Consider the following 20,549-nt stretch of genomic DNA (forward strand, 5'->3'; position numbering starts at 1 on the left):
GTTTCTATAAATGAATGACAAGTTCTGAAAAAAACAAACTTTAAAAACTGACTTTTATGCTACAAGCCAATTGTAGGTTGAGAGTTGTCTGTACAATGTGACTGGGCCTGTGAGACCTAATATTTGTGAGAAAAATAAAAATGTTAATCAATCATGAGGCTGTATCTAAATATTTGATTGTATGGCATCCTGCAGGCAATATTTAGCCATTTTATCTTCCAACTTTAATCCAGATGGTATTTTTCACATAAACAGAAACAGTGGATATTTAGAAAGAACTTTCCTTCAAATATTACATAAACTTTTGTTGATGAAGATCTCATTAATTTATGATTTGACTTATGTTTTCATGATTTTATTACAGTTGTCACTTCATAAAATAAAAGGCACTCTAGACAATATACTAGAAAATAAACCTGTTAAGTGATTATATTCTATTTTCCATCAGTACATTGGGGATACATTTTGCAGAGGAAAAAGTGAGGACATGGGTAAAAGAAAATTATATTGCAAAACTAATCATTCTCTTATTATATGGATATGTAATCTAAACATAATAAATTTAAATATTTATAACACTATATCCAAAATAATTTGTAATTAAAAAAGAACTGAAAGTGAAAATGAAATAAACTAGAATTAGAAACTGACCAGTCAGATCACGTGTGTTGGCCTGCGTCAGTCTCTGCCGTCATTGTAAGGCCAGTACTTCCTAATGCTTTAGCACTCTGATAAAAGCCCAATCACCATTTTTTTAAATGAGGACATAAATGAACTTATTTACAAAGCAGACATAGACTCACGGACATTAGGAAACAAACTTATGGTTATCAAAGGGGAAAGGGGTGGCAGGGAGGGATCTGTTGGGAGTTCAGGATTTGCAGATACACACTACTATATATAAAATAGATCAACAACAAGGTCCTACTGTATAGCACAGGGAACTATAGTCAATACCTTGTAATGGCCTATGATGAAAAAGAATATGAAAAGGAGTATATATATATATATTCATAACTGAATCATTATGCTGTATACTAGAAATTAACACAACATTGTAAATCGACTATACTTCAAAAAAATTAGCCTCTAACTAAACTACCTTCTTATTTCAAATTCATAATGAAAGTTTTGGAGTTTTCTCCTATTTAAAGTAAAGTCTCTACTTTTGGCCTTTTCCAAGCATCCCCTGTTATGACAACTACGGCCTCCTCTCGTGGCGGGATATAACTCCAAATAAATCTAGGAGCTACAATCATCTTTTCTTATTCTGCCAGGGATCACGTTCCTTGATACTTAATATCATAGTAGGTAATTGGAGCCAGAATGCCTGGGTTCAAGTCTGATGGTATCACTTACTTCCTCTGTGACTTTAGACAAGAAAAGTCTCTGTATTTTAACTTTTTTTTAAATAACATTTTTTATTGAGTTATAGTCATTTTACAATGTTGTGTCAAATTGCAGTGTAATTTAACTTTTATATCTATATAGTGAAGAGTATTAGTGAGAGCTGCCTCATAGAGTGGTTGTGAGAATTAAAACATTTAGTATTTGTAAAACATTTAAAAAGTAGTTGGCTCAACGGTTCATCATAATAATAATGAAAATAAATTTATTTTATTTACACAAATAAAATAATAATGTAAACGTTACTTATAAGAAACAAAAATAATGTAAATATTACTAGTAATGCTTTATTTAATTTAAAATTTAAAAATTTTAATGAAAGTTATTATTATTATTGTTTTCTAGTAATTCCCCAATGCAGAGACTGTGACAAATTTTCATGATCCTCTTCCTCAATCTGCCTTAATTAATTTATGAAGTATGAAACTTGAATGTATTTCTGTTAGCAGGAAATCCCTGATTTTGAAGCAGACACATGATTCTCCTATTAGTTATTCAAGTTTTACTCTCTATATTGTAAAAAATCCTTGAGGGGCAGGGATTATGTCTTCTATCTCTTTTACGTTGGTTATACTTTAATCAAGTACCCTTCTAATACTTGCTTAATGAGCAATGAATGAATTAATGAATGAGTTAGTGAATACATGGCCTTAAACCAGACAGTATAGACAGGTGCAGTTCAGCCTACAGGAACAGGCACTTTTCCCTTAAAGGTGATACAATTGGGTCCAGCTCACAGAGGCCATGGAGACCCTAGTCTCACACACTTGACCTTCTGCCAGACAGCCTGGACTTGCAGTGAAGAGTCGGTGGGAATATGTATCTAAGAAGCTGAAGGAGGAAATAAGCAATGAAAAGAATGGGCTACCGATCTGGAGTACGAAGATACTTGTAGTAAAGCATTAAAAATTTTAAGACTGTGCTGCTCCATAAAGTTTATTTTATCACTTTGGGAGTAACAAGGTGATAAACTTTTACCTTAAAAAATACTCTGGACTTAAAAAATACCGTATGTAGTGCATGTGTACTCTCCAATCCTCTGAAGCGCTTATGAGAATAATAGGTTTCCGAGTTTTATGTAAAATCCACCTGACAAATATATGCAAACCTCAAGTAACATTACATTCTGAAGCAAACAGAAAGTCTTAACCTTATATGTTTAACTTAAAATGTACACGAGGAGGTGTCCCATCAACTCTAAGGATGTTCCTTAGGAATCAGTCTCTAAAGGATAGCAAATTTCAAGGAACTAATTACTTTCTTACAATTTGTCAAGGAAAAAATGCATTAGATCAGAATAAACTATGTCTTGTAGATTTCCTAGATTTTACCAGTCCTTTGGTTTACTTTCACAATACACACACATACATGTAAACCAGTCTCTCTAGAATACTATTGCAAAATGCTGGATATAAATTCAAGAAAAAAAAATTTTTTCAATGCTTAAAGAAGATTTTGCACAGATACACAGACAGGTAGCAAAAAACCTGCACAAATATGCTTTTAAGTTGCCAAGAAACATGACTGAAAGCATATCTTGTCATTTCATCTCTCTGGCAGTCTCACTTTTGTTACCACACTAGAGATTAGAAGGGTGAGTTCATGTTCATAGTTGCCCTACAGTGTCAACAAGGAAACTTTAAAAGCCAGATGAGACGTTGGCTAAGGTAATATTCACCCATCCCATCTGAATATTCAGCAAACATATATGACTGGAAAACTGAACTGTGGGATTTGGAGAAAAGTGCGATTGGAAATAGTTTCAACAGATGCCTGGATTGATTCTATTTAGAAAAACACAGGAGCAAGAGAAAAGAGAGGGACACTAGAATTCTCCAAATGGCAGGCAATAGAGTTATTTTCTAGAAGCAGGGTGTGCATTTGTGTATGAGGGAGGTTGGGGAACACTAACGCAGAGAGGGAAAAGTGAAGGTTAAAAGGAGGAAGAACGCAAAGAGAACTGCCAAGTGATTCACTCCTTTCTCCAAGAGTCTGAGTCGTGCCAGACAAGGCAAGAGAGTGCATCAGACACAATTCTATTTGTGATAAACAATTGGTCTGAACCTGACAGCATGAGGGAGGGGACTGTACTATTTACTTGGTGGAGGCATGTTAACTCTTTTAGAACATGAGGTTACTTTTCATTCCCTGGAAGAATCATTTATACAATGGACCCTCCAAATTCTCAGAAAGTCTATGTAGCCACACAAGTAATCACGTATTTACTCCTTATGTTAAAAACCCCATCTCCAGCAGCACAGACACGTGTGCAGTGTGCCAAATTACTGAACTGTTTAAGCTGTGATGAATTTAAGAACCAAGAACTCTCTCGTCCAGCTGACCATAGATCTTATATCTGTTACATGTAAGCTTCAGACAACTTTACATTTATTGATACACGCGTGTACACACACACACCCCTCTAAAGAATGAAATAAAGTAAAACTTTATAACTACATAATTTTTTGAATGTTATTAACTTTTTCAAAATCTTTCCAGTAAGTTACTCAGTACTGACAAGTTAGACTTCTGATTTTTGACTGGAATTTCTCTCTCTCTCTCTGGTTCTATGAAATGTGATATCTCAATTGATGGTTTTTTGGTAAATAAACCGAGAGACCTCTGTCCCACACAATACTACATGGTTAAAAGCAAAAACAAATCTCTACTTTTCCTTTGAGTTGAGCTTTAAAAAAAATCAGATTCCCAACAAAATGCAAAAACGCATCAATGCAAAAACAGAGATGTAAAATGCTATTTAAAATACTGACATTATTGCATAACTTGATGAGAAGGAATGCTGAACCTGCAATGAAATGAACCCGGTGTACATCTGTGCATCCTACATTTTCAGTGTAACCTATTATTATAACACTTATGCAGTCATAAATGATGTATACATGGCATGTCTGGGCATACTGCACACTGAGAATTTTTATGAATGAATACACAAAAATGCTCATAATTCTAGAAAATGGAAAGCATCATACTATTTTGAAAGCGGTCTTTTAAGCCCTGGAAGCAAACAATGAGGTAAATGGTCGGTGTCATTTGGTGCCATTCAGGGCAACTGTATTCCCAAGTCCCTAGCAGAGTGTGTTGGAAACAGCCATGAAGCTCTTTCCTTAGAGACTCGTTCGTTCTCTCTCTCAGGAACCGTGCGCTACAGAACGGAGACCGTGCACCGCTTGGAGAACAGAATGCATGCACGTCTCTTGTGTTCTGAGGACTGTTCATACATCAGAGACATCACACTCCCTAAATCCCGTCCCACAAGTGTGTGCATGTGAGTGTGGCATTTACCAACAAATGAACAGAAGGCAACACGAGCTCATCTCCTAGAAATAACATTTCCCATCCCTTCCCAAGCAGACTGCTTGGAAGCTTTTCGGGGGGCTGACACTTCGGCGCCTTCCCCACGGGGACGGAGCCTTACATTAATAACCCTCTCAGGGTTAAGTCAGCTTTGTCTATAAGCCCACTCAGTGCCATATGGCAGTTTCCAATTCCTTTAGCAACTCAAGTCTGGCTAGGCTGCCCGCGATGATGCATTCTTAAAGGAAGACCCCTTCGGAGAGCAGCAATGCCCCCGCCACTTACCTAGCTCCCACAGACCCCGCTCAGCAGGCAGCACGGGCTCGGGCGCCACAAAGGGCTGTGGGATTCCCCGCTCCCTCCGGGGCTCCTCTCCCCGCGATGGTCCCCTTCGTCAATGATCTGTCGCTGGAAATCCCCCTCCCCTCCACGGAGAGGAGGGTCTCCCCGGCTGGCTGGAGCTCCTGGCGTTTCCCCCTCCCCTCTCTTCACATCCCTGACTCTGGTTCACGGTCTCTAGTAGGAAGGCTCAAAAAAAGAGGCGGCGGGAGGAAGCTAAGGCATCCTTAAAAAGAACAATAATCTTCATCGATGTTCACCCCCTTCCCCTCGCTGTCCCCCATCCCCCTGCCGCCGCCGCCGCCCAGACCGGAGAGGGCTGGGATAGAAAAGGAAAAATCAAGCGGGGCTGAGCTCGCCGTGCGGAAGGAGCCGGGAAGGCGAGCCGCGCCAGCCGGGGAGTTGCCGCTCGCTCGGGCGGCCCGCGGCGCGGCGGCGGCGGCGGCCGGTGGGGGCGGAGGGCGGTGGGTGCTTGGTGGGTGTGTGTCTGTGGCGGAGCCGGGCAGAGGCTGGGCGCGGGAGGCGAGGCGGGGCGCTCGGGGGCGCCGGTTCCGGCGCGCACACCCGCCCGCGGCCACCCCACCTCGCGCTCCGCCTCCTCCCGCGCTCCGCGCACCCGCGGGCTGGAGCGAACGCCGCCGCCGCCGCTGCCTCCTCTTCCTGGGCGCTCGCGGTTCTCGAGGTGGGCGGCGGGGCTGCGCGGCCGGCCGGGCACCGCCAGGGACGCCCGGGCTCGGCCTCGAGGCGCGGGAGCTGTGCGCTCGAGCGGGGACAGCGCCCCGGTGCCCAGGGCGCGGCCGGGGCGCGGGCGGGAGGGCACCGCCCACACCTCGCCGGGCGCCTCCCACTCCCCCCACGCGCCCGCCGCTCCCCGCGGCCCGGGCCTGGCTCCACACCCACCTGCTTCCCTCCGCGGCTCCCGCTCTGCGGAGCGGGAGGGTCGCAGCCCCGCGGGCGCCGCGCACACGGCGGTGGGGAAAGCCCGGGCCGCCCCGCCTGGATGCGCTCGGGCGGCTTCGCGGGATTCCCTGGGCCCTTCTGCTCCCAGCTGCTGGGCTCTCCTAGCCCGCCCCTACGTGCCCCTGACCCCGGCCAGCTGCTCACCCTGGGAACCAGAGCGAGAGACCGCTCCTGAGTGATGGGGCCTAGAGTTTTCTCCCGGGGAAGGAGTGCGGGGATAACTAGGGGCGCAGATAGGACCTGACTTTCTTCCTCCCACCTCCAGCTCCGCTCGGGGGCCGTCGTCAGCCCCAGTAACCCCGCTTTCCTGGGTCTGAGGGAAAAGCCGGGTCGGTAACAGCCTTAACTCTTGCTTCCCACGGGGGCGCTATTGATACTCTGGCTTGCTTTCTTTTGCCCGCTTTCCCTGCCATCCAGAGAACTGAGCCAAGTTCCTCCTTGGCGAGGCCACCAGATGGACACCCAGACCTTTCTCCACCTTCAAGTCAAGGTAAAGACAGGATAAACTTGAATAATAACATCATTGGGCTCTCCGGGTTCCTGACCTATGTGCTCCTTAACAAGAACGAGGTAGAGACAGCCAGCACAGTTACAAGGGCTTTCAGGAAACCAACGTAGCTTGAAACCCCCTTTTAAAAAGAATGTAGGCCATGGCAATATTTTTAAAGCTGGAACTCCTGAGTTTCTTTAGGTCGGGAAAGATGGCTATGGAAGAAGTCTAAATACACTCAATTTAAAATATCTCATTTAATTCTTTCTTCTGTTTTAGCTCTGACGTACACTGGGATGCGCTACCATCTAGGATTCTCTACACTTTGACTTCCCACCTCTCCGCGGACCTTACCTTGTGCTAAGTGGTTTTTTCCGAGGTGCTAGATGTTGGGCGGGATGACGCCATCGCCCAAGACCTGTGCTGGTCCTCTGCTGTCCTCCGGGCATCTCAAGTACTTCTCAAGTACACTAGGAGAAGGAAGAGGACTCCCAGATCCCCAAACCTTTATCGCCAACTCCTGACCAGTTTCCAAGACTCAGCTCCACATTTCGAGGGACCTGCAGGACCTTGCGCCTCGCCTCCAGCCTTTCCAGTGTCGTATAAGTACTTCCTGCAGGTTACTCTTCCCCGACTGCACCCTGACATAACACTTCCCTGTTCATGAACGTTCCCTAGCGTCCCCATTCCCTACTAAACAGTGTCTGCTGATTTCTGTGCACTGCACGCCAGTCTCTCCTGGGATGCTCCTCTCCCAGTCTTAGGTCTAAACCATTCCAGCACTTCAAGGCCCACTTCAAACTTGGCCTCCTCCGTGACCCCTCCCTTTTGTCGTACGTACGTAGTACGTGGTCAGAGCTACCTTTTAAAAGACTTACCGCCTTCCGCGCCCTACAGAATACATGTGCTTTCTATGTACAAGCCTTCCACTTTAAATGTTTCTCCAGGGTGGATTCCATATCACTTTGTTTGCATTTTTTCCCCTATAACCCAAATCCAAGCACTATGAGATACCTATTCATCCAACAAATATTATTTTGCAACTTTTGTCAGGCACTCGGTATTTGTTAAATGAATGGAATTTACAAAATATTTCGTCTAGAAAGACTGCTTAAGATTCATTTTTAGGGGGCAGGGTATAGCTCAAGTGGTAGAGCGCATACTTAGTACGTAGGCGGTCCTGGGTTCCATCCCCTGTACCTCCTCCAAATAAAAATAAATAAATAAACCTACTTACCTACCCCTCATGAAACAAAAGAAAAAAGAGAAAAAGATTCATTTTGAGCTGTGCCTAATGTAAAGTAGTATGAGCTTTCACACATTTTATGGGTGGTGAAAAATCCCCTTACTTTCCTGGCCCACATCAACATCATTCATCACCTTCAATAAGAATTTAATTATTTGACAAGTATTTGTTAAAAATATTTTTTATTTTAAATTTCCGTAGGAGTTTAGAAATCTAAATCCATTTTCTTGCTAAGTGGTCATAGGTCAAGAGAGCAAATTATCTATCGTGTAAAACACTGCTGCTATCTCCACTAACAGGAAGTAGGGTGCTAGGACCCATCATGCCTGAGTCTTGTCTGTAAGCATGCAATGATACGGAAAACAATCTTTGGAAATAAAATCTAATTCTACTTACTAAATTACTCATAGCTCAAATGGATTACAGAGAATAACCTTAATATACACTTTTTTTTTTTGAAAAGCTGAGTTCTCCATATGCACAGCTTGAATTCTGGATGGCTGCTAAGGCTCTTGTGTTGATTATCACCATGTGGTTTTACTGTCTTAGTGTTTTGTATTTTTTGTATAATTATGTATTTTTTAAATTATTCTCCAAGGAAAAGATCAAAACGATCTAGCTGAAAAGTTAGACATATTTTCACATTGCTTCTTAAGCCATCTTTTTTTGACCTTTATTAACGTTTATGAAAATGTTCCTTTTGCTTGTATTTCAATTTCTCAGATTTATCATGAGATGAAATCATGTTAATAATAAAGGGAAGAAATATCTGTTTACTATGTCAAAATGCTTTCCTCATAACACTTGGTAAAATAAATCACTTTAATATAAGGTTAACCTGAAGTAATCTTATGTGTATCATAAGATCAATTTAGATGAACAATGTATTTCCTCATACATCACGATGCTGGTATATTGGAATATTGATGTATATACACACAATATCGAGAAAAATAGATTTTTGGTAATTTTTGTTGAATAAAGTATCTGAAAAATATTTAGTATAATCTGAATAACATAGTTACTGACTACACTTTAACTTACCAACTGGAATTTTCATTGGCGAGTTGACTTACAGGAAGAGCCTGTATAGATGAGAATAAAGGAGAAAAGGCTGGAGGATGAACATTTTTTAAAATGTTAAAAGGAGAGGGGGAAGAATTTGCAAACTTTTGGAGACTAAATAATTAGAATTTGATTTAAATTGATTTAAAAAGTCAAATGGAAAGAAGTGTATATAGCATATTGAGTTAAACCAAACAGAAATAAAAGCGAATTTAGAGGAAGAGTCTTTAAAAATGATGTGAACTACATTAAAGGAAAAAATACAAAAACATAAATTTAGTGTGTGTGTTATGTATTCTGGAAGGATGTATGTTAATAAGCTACAGGAGTTATCTTTAAGAGTTGAGAGGCAGGTTTTGTTTCATTTGGTATAACATGGATATACCCAAAGGTGGGTGAATATTAATCTGCAAACATCAGCACCATGAGGACACTAGGCTTTTCATTATTAACCAAATATATCCATAGATCAGGGCTACACTTTTTTTTTAATGGAGAAAATACTGTTACGATGCTCATCGTCATATAAGAAAGCAGCCACTGAAGAGTGATTAGGATTTACCACATTTTTAGACTTAAAGTGCCTTCTTTTTCCCTTTTAATTGAAAGTGTAGGAAAGCTGGGCAATTTAGAGAAACTCACAGAATCCTAGCAGCCACTGAAATCCTATACTCGTACATTGCAGTGAAGGCTTGAAAAATAAATGAGCTGTTTGTGTGTTCTTCATTGAGGAGATAAGTACTATCTCACTGATTCTTTTGAGTTTTGTTGAGACAGATTTGGCTGCCCTTTGAAGATTTAAAGTAAGAGATAAACTCCAGCCTGACTGTATTTGTATTTTTTCTTTAAATACAGTTCTTGTACTGAGCATGAACTTCTTGGAAAATGTCAAATGCTTAAACATATATTTTTTTTTTTTTTGCTATGTAGTAGCAGAACTGTAAGTACTGTGTTTGAATCCATCTTTAGAACTACTTCCCTAGGTTTCTAAGCAACCTAATTTTTTCTTAGGAATCCATGAGGTTGAGGGTAAAGAATTTCTTGGGCCAATTAACTGGAAATTCAAAAAATACTCTGCATAAAAAATATTTAACTACATTTTTCCAGGACATGGTAGAGCAATGATTGGATTCCTAGTCAGATCTGAGTTGCATCCCTGTTACATATTTGTGCTGTGTAATAACAGGTAAATTTCAGCAAGACACTACAGCGTTAGGCACTGGGCTAAATTCTTTACTGGTAGTGGCTAATTTAGTCCTTATAATGGCTCTTTGAGGTATATACTATCATTATTATTCCAGTTAATAAAAGAAGTGACTGAACAAGAGAAGATTTAAATTATTTGCCCGAAATCACACTGTCAGAATTAGAATTTGACCTAAGACATGTGACTTTAAAATTTTAAGCTGTTTCCCTCTACCTCATCCCACACTGATAACATCTTTCTTCCTGTTTCACAGGTTGTCTCCAGTTCATGTGGGGAAATAATGTATAAAATATTATTTTTAATTTTTAGGATGGAAATCTGGCTAAGATAAATGTAGAAGTGGCAAAATACAATCTATGAAAAGAAAAAGAGAGAAGATAAAAGAAAGGAAAAGGAAAGAATTTGTTGTTGGTGTTTAAGGGGGACGGAGGTAGGACAGGCAACTTTTGTTCTTCCAACAGGTAGACTGATGCTGATCCACCCACCCCACTCACTAATTTTTTACAAGTCATTTGTCTGAGATTTGATCTGTCAAGCTTGGGCACATTTGGGGTGAGGCATGTTGCCATGGAAGAGGATGAAGGCTTTCAGGCTTCCACAAGGAGATATCTTTGTGGATCACAATCCACACAGAAGGCCAGAACAGATCCTGATTATGAACGTACCACCTGCACAGTGGATCAGAAAGCTTCTATGGCTCTTAGAATAATCTGGGCTTTGGAGAAGTAGGAAATGGATAATCTCCAACAGTGGAGGAAATAGCAACCAGTCACAAGCAGAAGAACCCTCTTTGCAAATACAGGGACATTATTCTTAACCCCAGACTTTACATGATTATAAGCAAAAAGTGGATCTAATGATATAACATGTCCCTCCTGACTATGCAAGGACTTTGTCTGTCAGAAGCCATGATCACAGCCACGGCAAGCAAAAGCAAATTAGTTACCCAGAATCTTTTCTGATCAATTGCCGAGTGGACCTAGGACTCAACAAAGCAATTGGGTTTAAATTGTGACAGATACTCTAAGAGTGCCTTTGTTTGCTTCTGAGAAAGAAGCCTGAACTGACATTACATTCAGCAGAGGCATATTTCCAAAAGGGCCGCTAATTCTCAGAATGACAAAATAGTAATGCTGCCATGTTTCTTGGTCTTCCTTGTCCTTGCAACTTTCAAAACTTTCTTTGCAGTACTGAGTAGGAATATTGATCGTTACTAGAATCCATAGCCTGACAGTTATCATTTCTCAGTACTAATTAAAGTTGCTTCAGTGTTTTGTTCTCAACAAAATATATTGTGGTAATAAATATAAAATCAAAGCTTTTTTTTTTAAAGCACCCTAACATTGTATATTCAGTAACATTATATCAAGAACTTAACATAGTAAATACTGAAAAGTTTTTAGTATTAAAGATGACTGGATGTGAGTAACTAGTTAAAACTGATAAACACAGATCAGAAGACAGATATAAAAATAAGCACATTTTACTTAAAATATGCTAAAGAAATAAAAGAATGATATTTTCACTAATGCCAACCTTTGCTTATTTACTACTAACAAATTGCCCATTTATGGAATTAAATATATGTGCTAATTTTAGCATTCAATATTTTACTTCACATAATATGTTACATATTATATATATATATATATATATATAAAATTTGAAGTTAAATATTGTCATTGTGCATCTTAGATGTTTGGTTCTGTTTATTCATCTCCTCCTTTTCAATTAAAAAAATGAAGACTTCTTTTAACAAGCCCTGGTATGTATTTTAGAACACAAGAGCAAGTGATTTTAACTGGAATTAAAATTCCAGAGATGAAAATTTTGAAAAGACTATTTTTTACTTACCCTCACCCCCCACTTCTACTCTATGCATAGCTCAACCAGGCCCAACTAGATGTCAGAATCTGTCATACTTCCTGTTTGATTTAGTTGATTGCATTGCTCATAGAATAATCAGATATGGGAAACGAGAATCAGATGTGGAAACTCAGCCTGTTAAATGAGTCTAATTAGCATGAAAGCAATCTGATGGGACTTTCTGCTCCTGCTATCAGGAGGTCACCGTACTGCCCCAGCAATGCATCAGTTCACACAGCGCTGCATTGACAGAGATGTTAGTGTCACTAAAAATCTTCATGAGCCCCAAGTCAGCCATGACTCGTCCTGTCATATTCCTTTCCACCACACAAGAAAGTGAGTTCAATAGAAAACCTAACCTCTCTGGAAAACAGAAACAAAAATTAAAACCACATCCCTTCTGTGGTTCACGCTAATTGGAGTTGAGGCGGGGGGTGAAATCTCACATGCAGAAATTAGACAATTTCTGTTGTTCCCTCTTTCTCTTTGTATATTTATCTCCCAAACTAGCCCCTGATATTAGCTGGGGGTGCGCATCTCTGGTACCAGGTGGGGATACCTGTTTATCAGTTCTGACTAGTTACTTGTGTGACGGCACACACAAAAAGGAGTGTGTCATTCTCTTGTACTGCTTTGAAATTCCTGAATAGTTGTGACAACTATATTTGATAATAATTGACACAAAAGAAATCTAGCGTAAGCCTCATCATATCTTCTACTATAAGTTGCACTAATTTAAAACATTTCTAATAATTATAGTCCAAGGAGAAATCTTTAATTTTAGCATTTTACACAAAGTTCATTTGAAAATTTGAAGGGCACCCTATAGGAAATCATGAAATTGTTGTTTGGAGGAGAATGTGTTTCTCTATATACATAAAATGACATTTACCTATTAAGAACTACAAGCTCAAGAGAGTTACCAGGAAGAGAATTTCAATACAGTGCCAGGTTATTGGTTTATGTAATTTTCTGTATCGCCTATGGCAATTACCCAATAGTTGTAGAACTGAAAACTAATGCAAAAAAAAAAAGTTAACAAAAAAGCAGACTGGATAAATTGAGTTCGTTAAATAGTGAATGCTGAGGAGGGACGGAGCACTTGCTTATCTCTTTACAAACTCTCCAGTGTACTCCGTGAAGCATGACATTTGAGTGCCCATAGACAATATTCCTGTTCGGTGTGCAGAGCTGTAAAATACTTGGACATCCCCATTTGAAAAATGGGACTGTTGACATTTAAATGACTCTGTTATGACTTGACCCGGAAAATTACAATCGATTTTATATACTTTATTACCAAAAGAATGTGGCCAGATTAGAGGGAATTTGGAAAAGACTAACATAAATGATTAAAGAAGAAAATAGGGCAAAGGAATATTACATTTGTACTACCAGAGTGACTGGTGACAAAACAAAGATTTAGAAACCCTATGTCTGAAGAATGATCCCTCAGTATGAATAGAAGTAACGCTGAGATTGTGTTCAGTGTCACGAACTAAATACAACAGTGGAGTGAGATTAAAGATAACCAAAACTTCTATTCTTAAAACATCCATTTTATAAGATACGAAAAGTTATTATAAAATACTGTTCTCAAAGTGCTTATAGTAAGCACCACTTTAAAACAAAACAAAGCAAAGCAAAATGATACTTAGACTTGAATGTAAGTTGTTCATGATAAAGAGCTAATTTTCTTATTCTCTTAAGAAAAAAATATGTGTTTTAGAACATTTTATCCTGATAATGCTTGCTAATGTAATCAACACCTAAGAATTGTGATACTTTATTCGATCCTTTAAATAATAAGGCACATTATGTAATATGTCCTGGGGCCTCATTGTATTTTGAAACTATACAGTTCTAGGGGGAGGATATAGCTCAGTGGCAGAGTACATGCTTAGCATGCACGAGGTCCTGGGTTCAATCCCCAGTACCTCCATTAAAACATTTTTTAAAAACAATAAAAAAGAAAATATATAGTTAAATCATATAATAAATATTAACATTATTAAATACTTGGACTACTTATACCTTTATCCATAATTATTTATGATTTAGAGAATTAAAATTGTGTTAAGTCTATGTCTAAATGAAAATTTACTTGCCAAAGTCAGAGTAAATGATTTCTATACAAAGTATTGTATTTTTTTCCTTAGAAAGTTATAGATTTAGCTAAGTTTTTGGTGTTTTTATTTGATATTCCTTCCCTATTTCCTTCCTATCACACTTTATGGACAATTTTATATCTATCACAGCTAGAGTGACAGTTTTAGTAGCTGAAAAAATATGTAATGATTTCTCCCACAAGTTGGGTTGTCCCTTGGAAAGCTGCATGGAAATGATAGAATCAGGAAAGCCAGAATCAGTGCTGACCACATCCTCCACTCTGATGTTCCTGCCTTTTTCTCTCTTGGTGCCCATCACTGCCTCTAGAACTTTCATCTATATGCAGATGGCTCCCAAACCAGAATTTCTAAACCTCGATAATTGCAATTAATGTTACCCTTCCAACTGTCTTTTGGGGCCTTCCACTTGGATATTCTGCCATCGCCTCAAATCAATTCACCTGAAGAACTTCCACCCTTTGATCACCAGGCCTTCTAAGTTACTGCTCTTCTTTTCACGGTCCTGCATCAAAGCACTGGCAGGCATCTTAACCCATCGCTTGCTCCTTCCCACATCCAGCTACTTACCAAGTCTCCTTGACTTTTCTTTCATGTCTCCTAACTCAGTCTTGCAGGTGCATGCACACACACACACACACACACACACACACACACACACACACACACACACACACTGCTTCATACCTTACCTCATTCCCACAATTCCCTGCAGTATGAATTCTCTCCCCATGACCACCTTCCCAAAACACTCCTATCATCCCATCACATCTGGATTTAAAAATGGTTCCCTTCTACCTACAGAATAAATCCTCAACCCCTCAGCCTGAGGCTCAAACCTTTCCGTGATTGGACTCCAGCCCACGTTTGCAGCCTCATTCCCCACACATATTCCTGTAGACACTAGCCCTCAAAGAGACTCGGCCTTTCCCAACTCCACACCTTTCAACCGCACCATGTTCTTATCTTGAAATACTCCCTTCTCTGAACAGTCCCACCTAAATAATAATAATCATAACCTCACTTACTCCCTGACACCCTCATTGACTACTTTAGGCGGAAGAGATTTTGTTCTCTCTGAAACGATAACACCTTATCTGCTATTTATTTCTCTTAGAAAATAGTAGCATTGAGCCTTTAGAATCAACATACTCCTTTCTCCCACATATTATACTGGACGTCTAATATATATGCTAAATGCGATCTCATCATTGCTTTTTATAGAGCATTGCAAGGTCATCTGTTTCTCTAATTAGATGATCAGCAACTTGAGGGACATTTGGTAAAGAAAAAATGAAAAACTACTAGCTTTGAAATTACAATCATCTATGAAGTTCAAAACAAACTCAAGACGTTGCCATGAGAGTGGGCAAGTTACTCAGCTTCTCTAAGCTGCAGGTTCCTTGCTTGCAGAAAGGAAAAGGATGTACCTATGTTGCAAGCTTATTTTAGAGGCTAATTAAACTAATCTATGCAAAGATATCAACCACAAAAGGCACTCAAGAAATGGCCACTCTTCCTTTCCCTGTGTGCCCTCTAAAGTAGCTTACTCACAGAATTTTGACCAGGACTTGGTCAAAATTCATGGATAACAAAACTTTTTGTAACAATTTAAATTTTTAACATTTCTTAGAAAAGAAGTTGCTCAGTCTCACTAGAGCAAAAGTATACACGAGAGATTAGAGAGTAACAGGGCTGACCATGTAGTCTGGGGCAAGGCTGAGGAAAACCAGGATTGGCAGGCCAGGGACTGTTTTTCTCACTAACCTGAAATAAGACACACTGAAAAATATCAAACTGTGAACTGTTGCTCTCTTTTTAATTTGCCCCCATTGTAGTATGTGGGAAATAACCAGAGGGGAAGAAGAGTAGGTGCAAGATATTTGTAAAAGCATGAACTTGGTTTCGGAAGGCTGGGCTAATGTCCTGACTTTGATAATGAATAGCTGTGTGACCCTAGGGAACTCTCTTCACCTCTCTGAACCTTTGTTTTCTCTTCTGTAAAATAGGACTAATAATTCCCTTCCCACGGAATTTCTCTGAGGATTAAGTGAGATTAAATATATAGTGTATAATTCATAAGATGTTATGTACTACATGAATGTAAGATATTAAGAATGACATATATGTTCTGTTTCATAGAGTATAGTGTTATTAGAGTTAGATTTGGTGAGATAAACCATAGGTTTGTAATTCTCCACACACAAAAATTAAGACGCAGGTCTGTCTAAGTTTATGGTGAAATGGGAGTTTAACATGAAATCATGGTGGAGCCGACTCCCATGTTGAGGTGGGGTGCAGCTACAGAGAAAATAACAGTACGGAAGGCAATGACCCCGTAAGACGGGCTCACTGACCTGTAATTTGTCCTTTTCTTTTTTTTCTGATCTCAGTGCTGCCAGATTTCAAAAGGAGGCTGAAATTTCATGAAACAAAATAATGTACTTTAACTGTTTACTAAAAATATAAGACAGTGTCGACTACTGGAAAAAAAGTAGTAACATTACATCCAGTTAAGCTAAATCCAGTAGGCAGAAAATTCAATAAAATGTTGCAAAACAAAAGCACACACTTTGCTCTGAGCCCTAAGGACCAGCAAGGGAATGACAGTGTGGAAGCCCCCGTGTGGAAACGCTGCCTTGTGTTTCTGTGTTCAGGTGTGGGAACAGTTGACAGCAGCACCCTAGCTGCCTGTGCTGCTGGAATGTTGGATGCAGGGCAATTAGGCCCCAAATCTTGTATGGCTTTAAGGGGAATAGATAATTCAATACAAATTCAGAAATCAGCCATGTGAAATTTCCTACAAATTGTAAACAGAATTAAGAAACAAGTAATAATCAGTAATATTGTTTATGCTTCTTAATATCATTTGGGGGCATTCATGATTGACTTTCTGGTTGCAGAAAAGGAGATTATGTTTCTTTGGTAACAATAAGTAACACAGAAGCAGAATTGTAGAAAGAAATAAGCTTACCAATAATGTCTGGATTGTAATGTCGATTTGGTACATATACTATTTAGAGGATAACTCAACTAAGGTAACACTACTAGCTTTCTTTTTACCAAAAATGAACTCAGAGTATAAGGACATGAAAAAAGTTTACTTGGAAGTCTAGCTTTTATTATATATTTTAATGATTTCTCGCTTATATTTATGCCTTCAGGCTTGGCAATCTTCCCATTTAAGGTAAGGAAATGAAAAATTGAAACACATACCACTTTTAATTAAAATTCTTATATCCAAAGATATTGAGCAGCCTCCCTTGATTAAATCAGCCCGTTGATGCTTTTGTCTTTACAGATAATGATTAGTCTCATGCAATTTTTTTAATTAGGTTCAATAGTGCTTGATTAGGGGGTAGGACTTCACTATTTCTGAATTATAACATAGCATAAAAAGAGACAAGCACCCACATAAGATTCAAACTCCTTATTCAAATATGTATTAAAGACCCTGTCTTGATAATTTGATAGGCATAGCCAATTAGTTACATAGCTCTAAAGGTTGTAAGAATGAGTTATTTTTAAATAGCATAAGCAATCTTCAGATTTCTTAACAGATCAGGATTCTATAAGTTAAATTTGAAGTTCATCTGTAGTTGAAAATATAAGGGAGAAAGTCATCTGGAATTTCTTTGGTCTTCAATTCTTCGGTCTTACTTTAAGGATGCATGCTAAATTCCTAAGAGCTTTCAAGGATCAGGCTGTCATTGGACTTCTCACTGGCAATGTATTCAGATTTCTGAATAAGAACTGTTTTCAACCTAGAATTCTATACTTGGCTAAACTGTCAATAAAATCTGAGGGAAATTAAAGAGATTTTTAGACTTTCAAGAACTCAAAATATTTTCTTTTCATTCATCACTTAAAAAATATTCTAGTAGCTTACTTTATTTTTTCCATATTGTTATAATTTTTTTCAGCTTTCATTTCATTTTTATTGAAGTTGATATACAATATTATATGTTACAGCTGTACAGTATACTGATTCACAATTTTTAAAGGTTATTCTCAATCTATAGTTATTATAAATTATTGGCTATATTCCGTGTTGTACAATGTATCTTTGTAGCTTATTTGATACATAATAGTTTGCACCTCTTAATCCTCATCCCTATAATGCCTTCCCCCCACTGGTAACCACTATTTTGTTCTCTATGTTGTTTTTTGTTATGCTTACTAGTTTGTTGTATTTTTTAGATTTCACATGTAAGTGGTGTCATACAATATTTGTCTTTGACTTATTTCACTTAGCATAATGCCCTTCAAGTACATCCATATTACTGCAAATGGAAAAATTTCATTCTTTTTTATGATGGAGTAATATTTCATTGTATATATACACCAGCTCTTCTTTATCCAGTCAGCTGTTCATGGACACTTAGGTTGCTTCCATATCTTGGCAATTGTAAATAATGCTGCTATGAACATTGGGTATATGTATCTTTTTGAATTCATGTTTTCGATTTTCATATTACTATAATTTTTATTGTGATAAGATATACATAACATAAATTTTTACAGGTTTAGCCATTTTTAAGTGTACAGTTGAGTGGCTAGATATATTCAGTTGCTGTGCAACCATCACCATTATCCATCTCCAGAACTTTTTCACCATCCCAAGCTGAAACTCTGTTCAAACAATAACTACTAATTATTCTCTACCCCTGGACCCTGGTAACTACTTCTACTTTCTGTCTCTATGAATTTGACCATTAGAGGTATCTCATGTTAGTGAAATCATATAATGGTTGACCTTCTGTGTCTGGCTGATTTCACTTGTTTTCAAGGTCCATCCATGCTGGAGCATGTATCATAATTTCATTTCTCTTAATGGATGAATAATATTCCATTGTATGTATCTGTCACATTTTGTTTATCCATTCATCTGATAATGGACATTTGGGTTGTTTCTATTTTTTGGCTATTGTGAATAATGCTGCTATGAACATTGGTATATAAATATCTGTTCGAGTCCCTGTGAGTTACAGAGAAGACATCAAATGCATTCATAAACACCTGAGATCTCTTTTTGTGTACATAAGTTTAAGTAAATGGCATCATTTTTACCTATCATTCTGCTACTTATTTTTTATATTCAACATTTCTTTCCAGCATTATCCATGTTGATGTAGTTAATTTATTTTAATTGCCTGTAATGTTCTATTGTATAACTTTACCACAATTTATTTATTCTGCTACAGACAGAGATGAATGATGCAGTGAATACTGTTGTCGTTATCTTCTTCCATGCCTGTGCCAGAGTCTCTCTAGGTTATGCAGCTAGGAGTGGAAATCCAGCCTTTCTGCTGGATCCATCAAGTTTTCTTTATTCCTCACCTTTTTAACCCCTCGACTGGTTTACTGTTACAGATTTTTTTCTTATTTACTTAGTAATTATCCTTAAATTTTTAACATTCATATTTGACCCTAAAAAGCTAATAATAATTATCAAAAGGTCTGACTTCATCTTGAACAACAGAAGCATCTTAGAGCAAACACATGGACTTGAATTTCCGTGTTTCCTATCTTCCATGTCATGGCTGTGAAATATTTTAATTTCACCGTCTTTTTAAACTCTCTCACTCCAAATTAGTCTTTGCTCTTGTTTTTACAGTTGATGTTTATTTAGACTTCTCCAGATGTTTCCTAATGCCTTTAATTTCTCTGTTTCATACGTACCCTACTCCTTCTAGGATCTGTTTACTTATCCCTAAACTACATCCATTAGTATTTTTTTTTAATTTACCTAAAAATGTATTTTTTGAAATCTAATTCTTAAATGATAGTTTAAATATGCTTAACAGTTAAGGATGACAGCTGTTCTCTCTTGGAAGTTTGAAAATACGCTTTTGTCTTTAGCCTATATTGTTGTCATTGAGAAGAGAGCTACCAGCATAAATGTTCCTTGGTTGATAATCTAGCTTTCACCTCTGGGTGTTTTTTACTGTTTTTGATGTTTCACACTTTTACTATGATGTTTCCAAGTGTGAATTTATTTTTCTTCGTCCTAACTAAATTAGATATTTTGAAGTTTCATACTTTGGTTGTTTCTGATGTTTCACAAGTTTACTAAGATTTTTCCAGGTGTGAATAAATTTTTTTATTTCATCCTAATTAGACTAGATGTTTTTACTTTAATCTGAGGATTTCTGTCTTACATAAATTCTGAAATTGTATCAGTCATTATGTTTCAATATTGCCATTCTTTATACACTCTCCTTCTTGGCTCTTTCATCCTTGTCTTTTAACAGTTGTTTAATCTATTTTTCTCGTTGTGTTGCGAAATAAGTTTTTTTGGATAGAAAATCTGGTTCACTAATTCTCTCTTCTACTGTCTCATCTACAATCCAATTTGCTAAGTTTTTAACATAAAATAATTAAGATTTTAAATTCTATATATTCTTTTTAAAGAAAATATGTTTTATTTCTTATAATATCCCTTTTTTGCAATAATGTTTCCATTTAAAAAATACATCGAGGTGGGTGGATATAGCTCAGTGGAAGAGTGCATGCCTAGCACACACA

At 38.2% G+C, this 20,549-nt stretch overlaps 1 protein-coding gene across 1 annotated transcript in view; it reads right to left on the reverse strand.

The window, feature by feature from the left end:
* The window catches only part of KCNB2 (potassium voltage-gated channel subfamily B member 2), a 371,601-nt gene that overhangs the window by 337,817 nt on the left and 13,235 nt on the right, over window positions 1-20,549 (reverse strand). Inside the window, 1 exon segment of the mRNA XM_032470052.1 lies at window positions 8,802-8,842. The gene's annotated coding sequence lies outside the window, so the exon portion shown is untranslated.

Source organism: Camelus ferus, chromosome 29 (assembly GCF_009834535.1).
Source record: "Camelus ferus isolate YT-003-E chromosome 29, BCGSAC_Cfer_1.0, whole genome shotgun sequence".
In the NCBI taxonomy this organism is placed as follows: Eukaryota; Metazoa; Chordata; class Mammalia; order Artiodactyla; family Camelidae; genus Camelus; species Camelus ferus.